Source organism: Lygodium microphyllum, chromosome 2 (genome assembly GCF_053477565.2).
Source record: "Lygodium microphyllum isolate KBCC chromosome 2, Lygodium_microphyllum_v1.1.10, whole genome shotgun sequence".
Taxonomy (NCBI): Eukaryota; Viridiplantae; Streptophyta; class Polypodiopsida; order Schizaeales; family Lygodiaceae; genus Lygodium; species Lygodium microphyllum.
The window spans coordinates 107,444,890-107,466,245 of NC_141136.1; the positions used below are offsets into that span (position 1 = coordinate 107,444,890).

Here is a 21,356-nt window from a genome sequence, read left to right on the forward strand (position 1 = left end):
TAAAATATGTACAAATTTTAATTTTCAAAGTTTAGTAGAAATAAAGACATATACCTGTATCGTGATTTGAAGAGACATTAGGCCCAATGACCTCCTTAGCTTTCATTGTTCCATTATCTCTTGTACCATCATTTGTGATTTTGTTACCTTTATGTACACATAATAAACCAAAGTTTAGAAACATAAGAGACATTTGTAAAACATCAAAACACGCATTTGTAAAACATCAAAACACACATACCTTTTTTTCCCTGTTCTTTACACCATCTGATAGTAAATTGAGCAGATGAAAACAAGGAATTCATTGTTCATACTTTTATGGGCTCACCAACTTCTCCTTCTGGTTTGAAGCATCTTACACACTTCCTGTTGAACAGTGCACGAGGGAGACGAGGAACGGAGGAAGAGAGAAGAGAAGAGAGACAAGAGACACCGGAAGTGGAACCCCAGAAGTGCATCAAGTGAGCACACATTAGCTGCAACATCAGCTCCTTAGCTAGAATAGATAAAACATCAAGTAGAATAAACATAAGCTTGAACAGACAAATCAACTGAAAATAGACAAATAACAACTGGAAACAATGAAACATCAGCTAGAACAACTCAACAGCTGGAATAATAATGAAACATCAGCTGGAACATTTCAACAGCTGGAATAAGAATGAAATGAAATAGCATCCCATCAGCTCGAAACATTTCTTATAAACAAAACCTGGAATAATTTCAAGGCATTAGCTGTAATATAGATGAAATGATATGAAACATAGCATGAAGAGCTAAAAATCAGCTGGAAGAAAGAAACATTTAGAATAATCAAATGATGAACAAAATACCGACAATCATCATCAAGAGTTCATCAGTTTTCTTACTGCTGCTCAGAGCCCAAGCAAACATCTCAGCAATCTGCTTCTAGGACTCTAGGAACATCTTTGTACGCCTGGTCTCCAGATCATCACGAAATCGCTCAGACTCTCTCTACATCTGCAGTTTCATCTCTTCTAATCTAAGAAAGTGCTCCCCCAAAGTGCGGATCACAGAGACCAATTCAGAGAGCGAAGGGGTGTCAACTGGGGGCTGTTGATGCCACAAGCTGGACTTTGAAGAAGTCCTATGGTTGAGGAATCTGTCCATCTTGAAAGCCTTCGTGGCCTCATAGTCTATATTGCGGCTGCGCTTCTTATGGAGAGATGTGTAAGAAGTATCATGGTCATCCAGAGACCAGTTGCGATACCAGCATTATCACTTATGGGACCATATGCATCTATGGCTAGATAGGTGGCAATGGTACAAAGCATTCCAAGAGCTGCAACTGTGATCCCGTACATGGCTGCTAGGGTATGCCTAACATAGATGGCAACAGCAATAGCAAATATTGGAACAATTACACACTTGTAGCCAAGTGCCAAACCAAAGATGACATTGGTAGCAGCTCCTGTCCTGCAAGAATCAGCAACATCCTGGACTGGTCTGTATGTATTGCTGGTGAAATACTCTATAACGTAGCCAATTACCAACCTCGCCTACCTCAAAGAGGGCTTCCGCTTAGGCACAATAATTCCATTACAAAAAATTCTAATAATTTTCTATCACACAAAGGTTAATAACTCATCTCAAAGAGGGCTTTTTCGCCTCCAACTTGAGCCAAAAATCTCATCAATTGGTGTTTCCTACAAAAAGTTACACCCCTTTTACTGACAGCATGTCCTATGGACTGCATCCAAATGCTTGGCCAAAAAGGCAAAAGCAAGGCCTAAGAGGAACTACAGAGAGAGATTAGAAACTCATGGACCTCTATGAATGAGGAACCAAGCTCGGCACAGGATTACCAAGGTGACATATAGGAGGAAATGCCCAAAACAGACCCGTACACCCTGCTCAATCACACCCTCCGTCAGCATGAGCTTCATCATATGGAATGGCATAATGATATGGTTGCTAACCACTGCCAAATGGTGTCCAAGTTTGATGAAGCAATCAAGCATATGGCTCTCTCAAACTCGAAGACTCAACAAACCTTGGAGCATATCACTATTCTTGTTTCTCGATTAGAGGCTGCTTGAGAAGGCCAATGACTCTAGGCATGAGTCTAGACATCTTCCACATCAGGATCCATTGCATGGTCCACAGGGTATACTTGGCACTAAGGGAATTCCCCCTTCTACCTATGATATTGGTGAACCCTCTCTTGCACATGATGAGCCCCTCTACTCCAACGCAAAAAAATAGTTTCCAGTTTTGAACCATCTTTGCACCACCGTTAGGATCATATATGTAAAACGTGGATGGTAGTGCCAGCCAACAAACAAAAGCTGCACCGAATGTCATTAAGATGGTGGATATAAGCAACTGTCTCTTCAGTGTAGATTCAATATCCCTTAGATTTGAGATCTCGAACACATCAGTTGCGAACAAGGTTGTGATGAGGCACACCACAATGCCCATAGAGCTAATGAGTAGAGGGAAGCACATAGCAGTGAAGTCATGATTTGTGCCAAATGATGACATGGAAGCCACAACAAGAGCTACACAAGAAGCTTTAGCAAAGGAGCCAAATAAATCTGAACCCATTCCAGCAATATCTCCCACATTATCACCCACATTGTCAGCAATGATTGCAGGATTTTGCAGATCGTCCTCTGGGATATTCCTTTCTACTTTTCCAACAAGATCTGCTCCAACATCCGCAGTTTTGGTATAGATTCCACCTCCAACCCTTTCAAATAGAGCCACGGATGAGCATCCAAGCCCATAGCCAGTGATGGCCTCAAAAAGGCCCTCCCAATCATTCTTGTAATAAAGTTAGAACAGTTTTATAGTGATGTATAAAACTATGAGGCCATTAGCAGCAAGTAAGAAACCTATCACCGAACCTGATTGGAAGGCGATTTTGAATACTTTGCCTATCCCTTTTCTGGCTTCCAAAGTTGTGCGAGCATTCGCATATGTTGCGATCATCATGCCCAAAAATCCTGACACTATGGACGTCAAAGCTCCCAATATAAATGCAACTGTAGTGAAAATCTCTGTAAAGAGAGCTGGGGCACATTCCTACTTTGGATCATATCTGCTTGGATGTAGAACCCAAAAGCATTGCTTGGATGAAACTGCAAGAAGCAAGAAAGCCCACTCTGGAAGTGATTCTAAACAGCAGCTAGCTGAAGAATTTTTCAGAGGACTCCTAATAATGATCTGATTGTGCATCACCATCCATGACCAACAAACAGAACTGTATTGCATCATTAATATAGGACTCCACAAATTGAATATGTAATATCTACTTTCCCGAAAAACAGATCTGACTGTTCATTTGAAGACTTCCAAGAGCTCTACAAAAGCAACTCCAAAAGAAACTTCTTGTATCACAGGACTCAACAACTTGGTTTTTGAAAGATTAACTTTGTCATCTTCATCCTGAACAATCAGGATAAGCATCAAAGCCTTCTTTCTCAACTTTTGAACTGTGTCCCATCAATGCAGTTTGCTTACAGCCACCGTGAACACCACAAACATCTTGAAGGATTACTTTCCTGGGCTGCTAAATACTTTGGAGAAAGATGTCTCTGGAATACTAGCAAAGCTGCTTAATCTCTCCCTCAGAAAGCTGAACCTGTTTTCCAAACCTGGTAAACCTGACCTCGTTAAAAGATACCGGCAAGTACCTCAGGGATGTGTTGCCACACACTACAGAAAATGAAAAGATGACACTAAGAGCAATAATCTTCAAAAGCTGCTGCTTTGACAAGATATAGTGCATTGGCACAATCTCTAGCCATGCTATTGCAACACAACTGTATACAGCACATACGCACATGCGAAGCATGGTAAAAAAATATGGGGTACTTGTAGCCATAGATGCTCAACAGGTACTTGTTAAGGAGCAAAACCCCAATGTTCGAGAAGGGAAAGGCAGCATACTTTCCCTCACCATGACTCGGAGTTGGAGGAATGTCAATCACTTCTGCTTCAAAATTTGTGGTGCTTCCTCAGCGGATCCATGTCTGAGTCTGTGTTTCCCCTGTCTTACAGTGTGCAGCGCGAAGCAAAAGTGCAGATCCACAGCGCAAGGGGCAAAGGCCAACATGCTAATATAGAAGCACCAGCAGTCTTCTATGATTGCGAAGTGGGCGACCCACAGGAAGGGAGATGCTACCACACGCAGTCATCAACGCGATGACGATCAGCTGATCACACAAAAATCAGTCCGGCAACAAAGAAGCACGAACCTGGACGTCCCTCAAAGCAGCACTCGATGATAGTTAAAAGGCTGCCGCATTCTTCGACTTCACAGCTTCCTCTTCGTCCCCTCCCTACCTCCGTTGTATCACCTCATCGATTCCTTCTGTCTCCTCTACAACTTCCGCTCGTTGCATCTAATTTGCAGTTCTCCCTCCAACATTCGAACCTCTTCCCCTGTTTTTCTCATTCGTTGCTTTTTCTTTCCCCTTTTATTAGCCTTTTACCATTGTTTTCTATCTGTGTTTCTCCTTCTATTCTCAGTTTCTGTAGCTTTTATGCATTCAAAAAGCCCCTTTTTACCAATAACAATTTCTGGAGCATTACAGTTGAAAATTTGAGGCGCAAATAAAGAGCGGCCCAATTATTTCACAAAGATGTGCATACTCCAGATTACTCAAGCCAGCTCCAAGAAGTCTGTCATTCTCTGCATGAGAACAGACACTACCAGAAAATACTTTTGACGCTAGTGCTGCACTATCGATAGGAATCCATAAGTTCCATAAGCCTTCCCCTTTGGCCAAGTATTGAAGTTTCTCTTCTAACAGATCCACTGTCCAGCCCATTTTTTGACTGAGCATGAGAAGTAAAAAATGGTTCATTTGGATAAATATATTTATCCATGAACCTAAGTAGCTTCCTCATTAATTCTTTCATCCTTTTAGAGGAGCAAAGCCTCTCAAATCCCCTTGCCCTTCAACAACAAGACCAGCACGGCTGCAAGCAAATAGAAAAGATAGTAATGTAAAGTCATCTGGATGCACACCTGCCCTCACCCAAATTATTTAGAATCAAGCAACTACAGCTTCAATTATGCTACTTGGAAGCCTGGCTCCCTTAGCAACTTTGCTAACTCATTCAATCCTAGGTAAATAAACTTGATTTTGCTCACATTAGTTACAACCCTAGATAGCTCTAGAAAACTTTCATACACTTTCATCAACTACATCTACTAGTTGCTTCTCTACTTTCACAATATTGGTTAGTTATTATTGGCAAAGAATTGGGAGACCAAGTGTTTTCTTAATGGTTGGTGATTATGGTGGCAAAGAGTAATGGGGCAATGAGACACCCTTTCACATCGATCTCTTTACCTCAAATGGACCTAAGCATAGACCATTTACAAATACATTCTAAAGAGATTGAAACATCCCTACAGAAATTCCACGATTCCTCCTTGATCATCTATCATAGTGATGAACTCTTGTTGCTTCTTTTACTTCATTAATTTATAAAATCAATTGGTTGAAGCACCAACCCCATAGATACCATTTCCCTTAGACTAAATTTTGGCAACTTCACCTTTATGTTTTTGCAAATCCTCCATGTAATGCTCCACGTCTTTGAGAAGTTGATAAAACATCCCATTACTAGAACACTTAGTAAGAGTCGTAATAATATGCTCCCTACATTGCTAACTACTAACATGGAACCCTCTTTAAAGTCAATCCTGATTTTTGCCATACATATTGATAATCTCAATGATGGTATCTATGGATCTCATCTAGTTCTACATTGGATTATCCATTGGATTGTTGGTTTGTTTCCAAGCATCCTTTAGCTATAGGTTGAATCCTTCCCTTAAATCTAGAAAGGAGCTGTTGAAAGAGAGGGGCTTCCATTTCTTTCTCCTTCTAAACTCATCTAGTTTGTAAGGGGCTCAAATAACTTTTGATAACCATTTGTGCTTGTATGGATGCTAGGTATATCCCACACTTCAGGAGGTATTTGAGGGGAATTTCAAGATTTAGAGCTATGTCATTGAGTTCAATTGAGATTCTTCTTTGTTTTAATGTGATAAGGAAATATTTATATTGTTAAAAATGATATTTTATTTGTGGATGTGTAAACGATTTGTGCTATGTGAGTAAGAATTAAAAGTTATCAAAATGCACAAATGTATCTTACAGCACATGTACATTTTGGATGTGTACAAACATATCCATTACAAATGTGTATTGACATTGTCTTATTTGAGATTGACTACATGGCTAATGGTTAAGCCTATCAATTGTGATGTGTTATTACTTAACATGACTATATAAGCATGACTATATTAGATGTTATATACAAATTTGTTTTGATTTACTGTGCATGCACATTATCCTATGATCCATAGCTTCATAATTTTGTCCAATAAACATGGCTATATCAGGTGATATATAGAAAATTTCCATGCTTTACCATATAGACACTTATTTTACTAGTTATAGCTTTATATCTATTTAATAAAATTAAAAACCTAGTTCCAATTTAAAAAATCCTAGTTACTAACTAGAAACAATTGTGCATTTACTAGATATAAAGCTATTTACCATCTAGTTTAGTGTCTAAAGTTCCTTGTGGGGGGGCTTGTTGAGGTGGGCATCATCCTCCTCCTCATGGCCGTGGCACACCTTGAGCGTGAAGATTGTAGTAGAGTTTCTCAAAAGATACAACCAACCTGTGCTGCCATTGAATAATCTGTTGTCAACAGGCTTATGGATGTATGGTATGTTCCAAACTCTGGATGAGGTTGCACAGCTCAGCAATTTGGAGGCAATCAACATATATAGCAGGAACTGCATCCTTCTTGCTCTGCAGCTTCGCACCATCTGGTTGCACATAAGAAGGTGAATGACCGTGGCACTTGGTTCAAAGAGAGTGAAAAGTGGAAGAGAATAAAATGTTGATCCCCTTGCGGATAAGGCATCATCTCACATTAGCCCCCCAAAAATGAAGTTTAGCCTCATATATGTCCTACTGAATTTGGAGGATCATGTATTAATAACTCCATCTAATGTTTAGAAAAGCTACCCAAATTGTTAGGTCCATCTAGCCATAGATGATTGATCATCAGGATTGAGGTATTCTCACATTCCTTGATGGGATATATTTTACTTATCTAATTAGCAAAGGTACCATACTATTACAACATAAAAAAGCAGCTTCCTTTTATTATCATGTTACATAGGGTCCATTAACACAACATCTAGCACATGACAAACACTTTGAAAAACAACATTCTATTGCACAAAAGATAATATATAAAAACACCATTCCATGAAATAGTATAAAATCCATCTCCCTATAGAGAAAACAATTGTCTAGCCTAGGATGTGAGCTTCCAACCCCATAAGATTGGGTTGTATGTGATTACACTACTTCTGTCAACAACACACAGTAGGGAACTTATTAACTTAGAGCCATGATAAGCTTCCCTCAGCATTAAAGGTATCCTATATAATAGGGTCACTTGGCCTTTTGCCTTCTCAAGCACTCATGTAATCAAAAACACCTATCTCCTAAAAGATCATGGGATCCCAACCCACTAGTGAGTATTTTGGCATCTTATAGGATGCTAAGGCATATTGGGATGGAAATGCCAATGGCTTGAACTACAATGATAAAAATTTTGTCAGATTGTTCCATGAAAAATAATAATTTTAGAGAATAATTTCAAAATATTTGTTATAATTAGAGAAAATGATAATTTCATAGAGTAATTTTAAAATATTCGTAATAATGTTTTTTGGGGCCATAAATATAGTCGTTGGGATATGATATTCACAAGTATATATGAATGGTCTTGCTAAAAATTCATGTGTCTATTATTTCTAAGGGTAGAGAAGGGATATGATAATGCTCATGAATTTTCTTGAGTTGTTCCAAGATTTTTGGGAGCTTTGAATTACCTCTAAGGCTTGACTTATAGGAATAAGGGCTAGAGCAAGTTAGGAGGGATTAGAGGGTAGCATAAATAGACTTGTCATGGATGTTACACTTGATGTTTGTTATGACCACAAGATGATACTAGCCAAATAGGTGCCTATAGGAGAAGTTGCTACACAAGATTGCACACATCATAATTTTTGAATTGCCAAATGCATAGCATGATTGAAATCCTCACGGAGAGTACATTAAGATTCTCTAGGGGTTCAGCCTCTCTTGTAGAGATTCAAACCTATGGTTTTTTACCCAACATGGAAGGTTTAAGATGTATAGGAGAGAATAGCCGAACATGCTTTCCTCCCCTCCTTGCTTTTTATAGTACTCTATTTTAATATTGACCTTGTTGAGCATGTTCTTAGCACAAAAAGCATGCCTTTCTTTTAGCTCTCTTATTTTTTCTCAAAAGATAAATTCAAAAATTTTCCAATCTTAATTTGTTCTTCTTTTCCTCTTGTGTTTTCCTTTTATTATGATGCACTTTCAATGTTCCATTGAGAATTTGCAAGAGTTTCTACATTGTTTGAATTATTTCACCTACCTGTGAGATTGGTGAGAATTTGATATGCTCCCATCGATACTTTTCTATGGAATTTCTCAACTTCAAACCCTAATAAAATGAGAATATCCAATGAGGATTTCTTTGTTTTGGAGCATTAGTTCTTTGTAAAGGTAATATACTTCCACCCTTGTAAGGCTATTTAGGTGTAGCCTTCTTGTTATTCAAGTCACCTCATAGTGAACCTTAAAGTAGCTTCCCATCTATCATGTTGCAAGCTTCCACATAGAGCTAGCTACAATAGTTGGCAATCACTAGAATCCTTGGTACTTATATTTTTGTGTTAAGACATGAAGTTTATAAGTTTAGTGCTAGTTTGAAAGGTGATAATATTTCATCATACAACTAGCAATGTAGTTTGCTTTATTTTCTATAGCCACATGTTTTGGGCAATGCAATTTAGCTTTTTCTCAATATGGCTACGTGCTTTGCCTTGGTGGTTCTTTTTTTCCATGTGCAATTCCATAACCAATATAGTCATGCACTTGATAATGTGCTTTCCTTTTTAATATGGCTATCTAATTTTCATGATGGGGTATATATGATTCTGTGGTTTTCTTGCCATGCACTTTGAATGTTTTCTCTTGTTTCTCATTTGGACAGTAGGGAATATGATGTTAGTGTGTGGAGTTTCTATTTAATCCATGGGTGCAATATGCTTTTTTCTCACTAATATAATCATGAGCTTTGCAATAAGATGGATGTCATGGCCATGATATATGCTTGGTCAATGTGGCCATGTACTTTGCTCAACATTGTAAGTGTTATTGTTGCTAAATGCAATGACTCTATTGTTAGGGCCACACAATTTGTGTTATTCATGTGTACTAATTATCTTTCTTTTAATTTTCTTTTTTGTTATTGTGATTACCTTTCAACAATTGTGGTCTTGGTTTTGTGTCAATGTGAAAAGCTTAGCTTGTGAGTAAGTATTATACAAATGTAAATGTCTAATCAATGAATATTTATTTACTAATTATACCTAGAAAAATCATGAGTTCCAAGTTAACTTAATAGAATATCTATAATTCCCTAGTTAGAGGATAGTACTTGCTAGTTATGACTAGTAAAAAGTAAAATTTTCTAATTAGGTTGATATTATTACTAGTTATACAATAACTTGCTAGATAGGGCTTCAATTTTCTAGATACTATCTAGGAAAAGGATGTTACTAGTTAGAAGAGACTAGTGATGGCAAAATTATCTAGTTATAACTAGAAAATTCTACATTCTTCCTAGTTTGGTTAGTAATCTTCCTAGTTATAATGTGAACTTTCTATTTAGTAAGTGGTTTAGAGTTTCTTGTGACCTTTGTCCTTACCTTCTCAAAACCATCATTATCGACTTGAATTGAGAAATAGAGAATTGTGATAAACATCATCTTTATCTTATCCTCATTGTACCTTTAATTTCCTATTACATAAAAGTAGGGAATCACATCCTTATAATTCCTTATGTAGGGATTTTCAAAGGAATGTGGGGAATGCTCTATATTCCCTATTATAAGATGTAGGGAATGTAGGGACTTTCAAAGGAATGTTGGGAATGCTCTATATTCCCTATTATAAGATGTAGGGAATGCAATTTCCTAGTTATAGATGGGGAATACGCACTTGTATACATAGGAAATATTTGAGAATTTCCTATATTTCACCAAATTCCCTATGTGGGGAACGATTGAAAGTTCCTTGTGTCAGATGGCCGAACTTGGTGCCAGTGAGGTCCATAGAGAAATCAGGAAGCCTCTTCCGCTTGCACGAGGTCTCCATATCTCTCTCTCTCTCCATCTCTCTCTCTCTGTGGTCTGATTCTCTATCTTCTTTTCAAAAGAGACGATGCAGGGATGCAGGAGAAGCCATGGAAGCCCTGCTGCTACTCTTAATAAGAAGAAGGCGGCTTATTAAATGGCGTATGCGAGAATTTGTGATGGCGGAGGATCCCCCCTTCTTTGCTGGCGACGATTCTTATGCTAAGGCTTCATCAGAATAAAAAGCAGATGTTACTAATAAGGTGAATGATTGCCCTAGGGCAGCACTTGGCAACACCTTCACAGAGGGTGCGCACTATACTAGCATTGATATTGAATAGATCATCACGAGTCATCCCAGGTTTCCGGGTACTCCTATTAGGATAATCACAAGCTCCATACCCTCCAAGGATGCTTCAAGTTGATCCTTGCCAACAAAACCACGGACAACAGTGCTTGTGTCCATGTGACTGAGATCAGATGTCACTCCTGGTTTGTTTACCACATCGTACAAGTGAAGGACTGAGATCAAGGGGTTTATCTTCAATAGAAGAGCCAAGGGTTGCCCTATGCTACTAGAAGCCCCAAGAAGAGCAACTTTGAACCCAGGGGCTGCACCTTTGGCCCTGCAGCCATCCATTCTAATGCCTGCTGCCAGACGCTCCGAAGAGGAAGGGGAAGGCCAGAGGTGAGCACTAAGTCTAGCCAGGCGTAGGCGGTAGCAATCTTCTGCTGCCATGGCTTGTCTATTTTCCCTCTCGGAAAGGCGGTGTAGAAGGGATGCAATGTATCAATGAGGAGGGAGAAGCCTTTGATTTTCTCTCTCTCTCTCTCTCTCTCTCTCTCTCTCTCTCTCTCCTTTGTTCTGGAGTTAGATCATCTTTCTTCTGCTGGCCTTGCTTTGCATTCCTTGCCAGTGCACATTCACAATCACGCTGCCTTTGGTTTCCACGAGTCATGATGTCCTGAATTGCCAAGCCCAACAGCGGCACCACACACTCAGATCTAGCATCAATTTCCTGGCTGTTTCTTTGTGTATGAGATTCCCCGTCTATCTACCCGCCTTCTGGATCTTTTGTTGTAGCACTGCCTTCCATCCATAAACTTTGCCCCTGTAAAGTGGACACACCAAACCCTTTCACATCATCTTTCTCTTGAGATGAATGAATCCTAGAATGATCTGATATATGTGGCTCATAGATATCAACAGGAACCAGTCTGTGATCATAATATTGTGCTCCTCTAGGTCCTACTGTAGTGGAGCCTCTTCCTATTATTTGATTACTTCGTGAGCTCAACCCCCTCCTATGCAGGTTATCCAAAGCATACTCTCTGAACTCACAATTTTTCAATACTCCTGAATGGTCTTTCCAATATTGATCCAAACAGTTTGAGTGTCAATAACTAGTATTGCATATGTATGGGCAACACCCTGAGGAGCATATCAGAAGAATAACATTGTGAGGGTGGTCCATGCATAAAGGGAATTTTGCATCCTCCTAATCCTTCATAAAATTGCAATAAAATCTACGCTCCATGAAATGCTTATAGTTTAATAAAGCATCAGAGGCATTAGGAAACTCTGTTCCTGTAAATCCCATCAATGAGAAATTGATTGAACTTAGGCTTTGAGTCACCCTTCAAGGTAACAGACCAATTCTCTAGAGTTATCCTAGTGAGCCGGTCCCTTTGAATCTCTGAGAGGGTAATGGTTTTTCCGTTCCCAAAATTCCTGTTTAAACCTGAGCAACTGCATCCTTCTAAATGCTAGGAGCGAAACCATTCTTGGAATCTTATTTTCATGCAATGTGCCCTAGCAGAAATATGATTTGGAAGGAACTTCGTGCTCAACCATACATGATCTCATTAAAAAATGCAATTGATCTATGATATGCAATTAATCAATCCATGATACAAACAAAAATAATGTATGCATTGAAGAATCATGCCTAGCCTATCTAGATGTGATCGTGCGTCATGCAAAATGCAAACGAAATTCCTTATTAATTTAAAATTCCTTATCCTCACCTCTCAACTCTCATAAGAAGATATGATATACTCCGCTCTGCCTGCCCATAATCTCACATCACTCTAGAAAAAGGTGGTCCTCAAGATGTTGACCAAACATGAACAACCCTTCTCACAATTGATGGCATCCTTCACGACCCTCGAACTCACCCAACCTCCTTACACTCTCAACCAGAGGTTCCTAACTTTGTGATAAACATCCCAAATGGTGCGTGCAAGAAATGTGCGTGCTCAATGACAAGTGCTCTCTCATGTGAATGTGCATCTAAAATTTACTGCATATAGTTGCAACAGACCTCATGCCGTGCAAGTGCTCAATGATGGTGCAAAACGTGCATAATCCCAACCCTTGGCATGGAAATATTTGATAAGGACAGGAGACGAGCCCCGAGTGTAGTGCATCAATAAGTGCAACGTGAAGTGCTCGTGAACCCATAATCCCTGTGATGTGCATGAATCGCAACAAGAATACATACCTAGCTCTTCAATGTTCGGTAGCTAATAGCAAACTCCAACTTATCCTGTTCAAAAAATACCAAACTCGACCAAGGCTATCAAGTTTCACACTCAACAAATCAAACAAAAAGACAGAAATAAATCCTAAGCTAGACAAACACAATAAATCGAATTACAAAACAACAAAACAAACTGTCACACAACAACTAAACTAGCAAAAATCAAACCTAACTACAATTTGACTAGGGGATTTTAGTTTTCAGAAAAGTACTTGACAACGTGGCTCGCTAGGTACCAGGAAGCTAGGAAAGATCTAGAGGAAGTGCGATCTAAATTTCGACGTAATACGCGCCATAGAGTGATTTGATATCCCGAGGACATGGAGGAGATTCCGTGGTTTATGTCAATGCAATGGTTATATGGATCTTTGACCGTAGCGTCTCATGAAGGGGCGGAAGTCTTAACCGAGGAGTGGGAATTCTCGAGGGGACGTAGTCCAAAGGTGATGATGTGTTTAGGGTTTATCATATCTATATTTTATATGCGATAAATAATTGAGTGTTTCAATGTACAATACAAAATATATAGTGCAATATGGTCGCACGGATGACATGAGATGGAGTATTTTGGAAACTTGCAAAGTATTGTCACGGTGGATTATCGTAGCTTCTCCATGATCCTATTCGATGTGCAATGGTTCAAAGTGGTCCATCATCTTGGGAGTGGTGGCCATAGGACATATCTGGAGGACTTTGTAAGTTTTTCTTTTGTTTTGCTTGCTTATTTTTTTGTTGTATCCTTTGTATTGACAATCGTGTTTCTAACAGTTGTATTTTGTTTTCTTTGCAGCACTCCATTACAAATCACGATTCCACCGGCCTTGAGACTCGATATGCAGAGAGGCACGGTCTCACTGTATTGATCGACTGATTGTATGGATGCGGTGGCCGTGTAAGTCACTCATCTTTCTTGTTCATAGTTACCATGTTTAATTAGAATGCATTATTGTATGGTGGATTGATGTGTAGTTGTTTCTTTTTTTGCAGACTCCATTCGATGCTCCTTTGTCGTGGGATGAGGTTTCCGATGGCGATGACCTATAGCTCGCCCTTAGATCCCTGGAGCTCACACACCCTTCTTTTTTGGTCACGTGATCTGTGTAAACATTTTATGTGTAGTAGTAGTATCTTGCCATGATTATACCAGTCCCTTTCATTATGCGATCATGTATTTATTTCATGTATCAGTGTTATGATTTAAGTACACTTTGTCTTTATTTACACGAGCATTGTACACATTTTTGAAACTATTTTGTATGGCCCAAATAAAGCACATTGTGCTATATGTGGCAGGGCAGCTTGCTGCCCTGCCACAAATTTTATTTTTCCCTGTTACTCTTACTATTAGCGTCACAAATTTGTTACACACGTCGCTATTAGTGTCGCAAAATACGCCGCAAAGTGTCGTTATCAACATCGCTATTTGCATCGGTGATATCGACGCAAATAGCGACACTGATAATGACATAATACCGACTGTTCTATGGCATTGCCAATAATTCCACTTTTTGCGATGACAGGGGAAAATTTCTTTATGAACATTTTTGTCACTTTTAAGGTCGGTATAGGGCCTATATCGTGTAGTGTTGGGTTATCTTGTATATAAGGAGAATATAGATCAATAATGGTAATAGTAGATATCCTAACAAAGGTCACTCAACTTATTCCAACAAAACCCAATTACAAAGCTTCAGATATTGCAAGAACTTTTGTAAAAGAGATTTCTAGGTTACACGGGTTACCTAAAAGGATCATCAGTGATCATGATTCTCTTTTCACATCACACTTCTGGAAGAGTTTATTTGAAGCCATTGGAGCCAAACTTGTTTTAGCACTACTTATCATCCACAAACTAATGGGGACAAATAGAACGAGTTAATCAAGTAATTGAGGATATTCTGCACGCATATTGGAACAAGGAACCTAAAACGTGGATTCACTATCTACCCTTTGTGGAATTTGCTTATAATGCCTTCTATCATCGAAGTATTCAGATGAATCCATTTTAGGCACTATATGGTCAAGATTGTCATATGCCACTGATTTTTTCTAATCTACTCTAAGGGTAGAAGCTTAGAGAAAAGTGTTAGCAGAAATAGATGATTAAATCAAGATTACCAGACAAGATATTCAAGCTGCCAAGGACCGACAAAGGGCATACGATGATCTAAAAAGGCAAGAACGAATCTTCAAACAGAGAGACATGGTCTTTATTCCTATCCATCCAAAGAAGAGTTCTTTTTTTAAGGAGAATTTAAAAAGCTAAGTCCAAGATATTGTGGACCCTATAACGTTATCAAGTTCTTAGGACCAAGCATTTACAAGATACAAGTCCCTGAGAATATAAAAATCTACAATATATTTCATGTAGCTTACTAAAAGCATATGTAGCTAACCTTAACCATATCCTTGATGATCAACAAGTTGTAATACCTAATTAGGGAGTCCTTGAGCTATAACCTGATAGAATAATTGATGTAAGGGAGAGAAAACTGAGAAGTAGAACCCTTAGAGAATACATTTTCCAGTGGAAGGATTATCCTGAAGAAGATGCGACATGGATAGATGAGAATGTTCTTTATCAACAATACCCACGGTTTCTCTCAAGATGAGGACATCTCGATTTCTCTAAGGGGAGGAGGATGTAATACTTCCACGCAATTAAAAGTCAGTTGATTAGTTAGTTAGTCAATTAGTAAGTTAGTAAGGTTACTAGCTAAAGACTAACTAAAGTAAAAACTAACTAACTAACTAACTAACTAACTAACTAACTAACCAACTAACTAACTAACTATATATAAAACGAGGATTGTAACCTAATGTTTTTTCCCAAATTGATAAGGACTATAGCTGTAGCTACCCATTACGGAAGTTTCAATGTGAATGAAAGTTATGAGCCATATTAGTCATTAGTGTCAATGTGTATAGTATGGATGGTCCAAAAATACTAGATTTTTGGATAAAACTAACATATTTTTTATATTGTGGATATTATTTTTTGTAAATATCCTAAAAAGATATGGAAACATCTAGAACACGATATCATGTAAAAAAAAACTGATTTTTTCAACTAGTTTCAGAGATTTAATGCAAAAGAAAGGATTGGCAAAATCGTACGCCTCGGGATTGTAGTTTACAGACACCAAACAACACTCCGAACAGGGAGAAGAAGAAGGAGTAATCTGGAATATTTTTGACCAAGTATCTTAGGGTTTTACTCTCCTTTTGGAGCCAACGGAACCATTAGATTTGTGATTTAAGCATCAAATTGTTGATTTTGCCAAATCCCCTCCATAAAGAGCTGTTCATCTCAATCACAACCCTTCTTCTCTAATTTAGCTATAAATAAGAGGCATGGGGAGCAGTTTATAGAAGCACAAGGAGACCTCGAGAGGTTGCGAGAGGAAGGCCGAGAGAGGGAGGTAGAAGGATACCCCTCTAAGAGGCTGCTGCGAGATGAAGCTAGAGAGAGAGAGAGAGAGAGAGAGAGAGAGAGAGGAGTTACCCCGAGAGGCTGCGAGGGTGAGTGTTAGCTCAACCCCCCTATCTCGATCCGACCAAGCCATCTTCTCTTATGCTCTCCCATCCCAAATTCATTCCTCCTTCTTTATCTCTTGAATCCACTTGCGAACGATGGCTCCAAAGTGACAAGGTGGAAAGACCATGAGAACCAGCGTGACTGGTCAAAGAATGGGTATTGCCGGAGCTAGGGGAGTGCCTAAGGTTGCCAGAGTTGCCACTACCAATGGAACATTGGGTGTAGCGAACACAAGTGTGAACAAAGACAAAATTCCCAATGTTGTTGTGCCAAACCAGATTATTCACTAGTAGGCTATTATTTCACCACATCAAATAATAAGGTTTATGTCGAATTTCTATTAAAAAAATAAATATTAGTATTTGCATCAAATGGTACAAGAGCTACTTGTTAGATTGCATGGACAAAATCCGTATAAGAATTAATTACATTATTCTTATACATTATTAGCTTCTATAGTTTTCACTTATACAAATTGACAGTTTCATCTAGCAAGGATATTAGCACACACATAAACGATTAATCGCTAGGATTTGGAGTTAGATTAATTGAGACTCTAAATTGTAGAGTCATGATGGAAATAGTTGCAAGAGGTTATTGCACATATGATTTTATGCACACTCAAGATTAGTAAAATAACTCGATATAATTAGTGTCAAATGTGACAAGGTTAAGTGTTGGACTAATACTTAAAAAGTGAAACTCTATTTAAAGGGTCTGTAAGTCATCTCGTTATTAAGTTATTGGCACAATATATTTCTTTAAGGAATTTCTCTTATGTGGGGTAAGATAGCACAAATGGAAAATTCATGCCCTACTTAACATTCTTCGTACTCTGGCCACACCCTGCGTTCGAGCGTCACCCCGAATATGTCATGCCCGAGCACCTTAGAGACATTCTAGGAAAGCATCTTCTGATAAGAACATTGCAACATACTATGGTGAAACACCCTAGGACCTATCACCTAAGAACAATTGAAGAGAGAGAGAAAGAGAGGGGGAGAGAAAGAGAGAGAAGAGATAAGATAAGATAAGATCTATTAATGTCTCTAAAAGGCTAAAATAGCCTATGAGACCATAACCAATACAACTAGTATCATCATCTCTCATTAGAGAAGAAGAGATAGAGATAAATGTGTAGGTTTACATGCTGGATTGATATGAGAGGTATGAGAAGTAAGAAGAACTGAAAAATCTAAAAAAGATAAAAGAACTAGGTTTAAAAAGATTAAAAGAGTGTAGAGTATCTCCTCCTCAATCTATGGAATCCACCAAGACTTTGCAAGCTACCTCTAACTACATCAGGGTGCCAATTTGCATCTATGACGAGCAATCATGATGCGAATCTGCTGCATATGGGCACGCCTATGTCACCAAATAAGTAGTCTAAGGCATCGTGCTCTACATAATGATGTAGCTCTGTCAACTATGATGCCATTGATGATGTCCTCAATGATGCCTATCAGTAGGAGATGTAGTGTTCGGGGTGGCAGGGCTGGGGGTTTAGCTACACTGAAAAAGTCTATAAGTACTCTTTAGAGGGGTGGATGAGATTGGGGTCAGCTCCTATCCCATAACAATACTAGTCTGTGCCGTTGGAGCTCCAATAAGAAAATACCCAAATATCTTTGGTCCTCATAGTCCATCACTCATCTTAGTGGTCCAAAGCCCTCCTTAAAGAGGCAATGATAGCGGCCTCGGATATCATAGTATAGAGTACATCTGTAGATGTAGTGCTCCTCCATTTGTGGCTCCCATCCCCAAAGCTGGCGCATCCTCTCATTGGCTGCAATATGGCTCCATCAACCTTTCTCAATCAACAACTATTGCAATGAGGTGCGAATCTGACCAATAGAAACTTGGAGTCCCTGGGAGAGTTGAGCGTCCATGTATATTGGCCTCACTATGAAACCATCATGAGATAGTTGCAAGAAGTGGCATTGATATTGTGCCATTTTTGTGCCTAATGGGAAAGGGGGCTTGGACTAAGTCCTTCCTATCTCCACTTTAGAGATATCTGCTCTGATCACACTATTTAGCTCTACATGACTGAGACTCAAAGTAGAGCAATCAAGGCTATAATCGAACAATGGCAATTTGTTTGTACTCATGCCATGTAAGTTCATCCACGTCCTCATATGTGCATACTAACACTATCTATCCTTCTCTGTTGCAAGCTCTCTTGAAGACTCCATGGCTAGTCTAGGGTATCGATCTTTAGGGAGCTGTCATATCCTCTGGAGGAAAGTAATTGCTTAGAATAATGCCTCAACTACCATGGGTGCAGCACCCAATTTTTCTCGGATGATCTCTTGTGGTACCGAGAAAATTTTCCCTTATCATACGTGCTATCATCATGATGAATGGTCCTTCCATATGTTCTCAATCATCATAATGTTGTGCTTTCGGTCCATCACAATCCATAAGTGGCATCCGTCTAGTATGATAAAGGCTTGGACCCCAATTGGCTGCCCCATAGAGTAGTGTGGGCATAACTAAAGTGTCAAAAAGCAACAATTTGGTGTGAGGCTCTTGAAATTGTATGTGTGCACATTGTCGCTCTAGGGTACCCAAAGTTGCATATGCCCATGCAAGCCTAGCCACTAAACTTTCCTTCCATGAAAATTGTGGCCCTTTGAAAGTGATCCCAAGGTATACATATTGTCTAACCATTTTCACAAGCTGACCGTCATACATAAAGTGATGCTCTAAACGTGTCACCCAAGTTGCTAAGGTGTTAAAGACCATAATTTTAGTCTTTCCAAGATTAACCTTGAGACCTTTATCTTCTCAAAGAACACATGGAATGCATCTAGATGTCATTTTAGTCCTTGCGAATTTGAGATAAGCACCATATCGTGTGCATATAACAAAATTGGTATCAGTACCCGAGCTAAGCTGGCTTCCATACCACCCCATGTTTGTATGTAATAAAAACTCTCATCAATGTATAGTCCAAATAGTAGAGGAGAGAGGGGACAGCCTTGCTTTACACCAACCATGCTAGACACACTGAGTCTGTTGTACCTCTAGGCACTTGTACTCTCCCTGTTACAGTTTCATACAATGCATAAATGCACCCCTGTCTATCCTCTGGGACCCCAATGGCTCGCAACCTTTGCATGAATCTTGCACGTGCTATTGTATCAAAATCCTTGCAAAAATACACAAAGCAACAATAGATTTTTTGTCTCTATGATCATCCTTCCTCAACCAAGGCCCTTAGCGTGAATATATGGTCTAGTGTGTTATATCCATGACGGAAGCTAGCTTGTCCTCTACAGACCATATTTTCTTTGTTTTAGCCTGCCAACTCAACTCATGTTTCACAATAGAGGCATATATCTTTGCTAGCATATGGCCAATCATAATAGTATGATACTTGTTAGTGACCAATGGATCTCCACTCTTAAAAATCAGCACTATTGTGTGGTCACACCAACTTACTGCAAACCCCTCACATCTAGCTCTATCGAAGAGATTCACCAAGATAGGGGCCAATGTATAACATGCATATGCAAAATGCTCTACACAAGGCCATCTTGATCATGTGCTCTCCCATTCTTCAATCTCCAAAAGGCATATCTCACCATCTTTTTTGTAAAGAAACCACATTGTGTTGGCCTAGAGTTTGATGTACACGGTATTTGCTCTTTGATGGAACATTATACAGTGCCCTAGCATGTTCATGCCATACCATAGCTGATGTCAATTGAATTGGGGGTTGTCTCCCATGAAATTTCCTCCATGCATTCTTGCTATCTCTGCTAAACAAGAGCTCATACATCTTGGACTCTAGTTTGGCTAAAAAATCTCTCTTCTTTTTATGCAGAAGACGACAAAAGATATTCCTTGATTGTTTGTGTGTACATGTCTCTAGTGTAATATCCCTCTATAGGCATGTCCCAATTCTGTCTGCACTCATCATCATACCAAGCATTTTGAGGGACAGTAAGTACATCTGCGTATTGGTGTAGAGCGCATCTTACATGGGAATGCCTTGAAGCTACAACATATAAAACCTTTGCTAGAGATCTAGTGACATCTTCCAGTGGTTCATGCTAGTCTAGTCGGCTTAAGCCATCTTGTGCTGCATCACTATAGATATGCTATGTTTGCTCTAGAAATTCATAATGTGGGAATGTGTGTAATTGTGTGCATGTTTCTTGTCTCTGACCACATGTTAGAGTAGATTTTAGGACTTTCTCTCTCTCTCTCTCTCTCTCTCTCCCTCCCTCTCTCTCTCTCATTTCCTCCCTCTCCCTCTCCCTCTCTTTCTCTCTCATTTCCTCTCTCTCTATCAATATACACAAATTATATAAAAAAAGTAAAAGAGAGAGAGAATGCACTCTCCCTCTCTCATTTCCTCCCCCTCCCTCTCCCATTTCCTCCCTCTCCCTCTCCCTCTCTCATTTCCTCCCCCTCCCTCTCCCTCTCCCTCTCCCTCTCTCAATATACACAAATTAAACCCTAAACGAGTAAGAGAGAGAGAGAATGGGCTCACCATAAAGATTCCAAGAAGGGTTTGGTGGCTTCTCTTCGTGATGGCTCCTCTTCCTCTTCTTCGCGAATGACGGTAGCAGCCGTAGTGAGAAGCCTTCTTTCTCTATTTCTCTCCCTCTAAGCAAAACGGTAGCTCTCTCTCTCGCTTTCCCTCTCGAAAACTTTTGTGAATGAGCGAAATGAAACGCGCTCGGGTTTCGGCCCGCATTTTTTTTTCTCTGTGGAGCGTTGCTATTAGCGTCACATTTGCGATGCTAATAGCAATACAAATAGCGATGCCGCTTTTTATCGTTGCTAATTGGCGTCGCTATGGCCTGATATCCTTGTAGTGTAAGTCATATATCTTTAATTATTCATTCATTTTCATACTTTGTATAGCTGAAAACAGAGGAATACTTTGTTTCATCCATCCTTTCCAAGTATTATAAGTTTATTTTTGTGGACAAAAACCTTTGGTAAGGGATGGATTGTAAGAAGTTGAGAAGAAGGTATATTTTAGTGTGGAATTATTAATAATATATTCTC

At 39.2% G+C, this 21,356-nt stretch overlaps 1 pseudogene; it reads right to left on the reverse strand.

Moving 5' to 3' along the window:
• Nucleotides 1-1,157: 1,157 nt before the first annotated feature.
• Nucleotides 1,158-10,986, reverse strand: LOC148040158 (pyrophosphate-energized vacuolar membrane proton pump 1 pseudogene; annotated as a pseudogene).
• Between the last annotated feature and the right edge of the window lie 10,370 nt (nucleotides 10,987-21,356).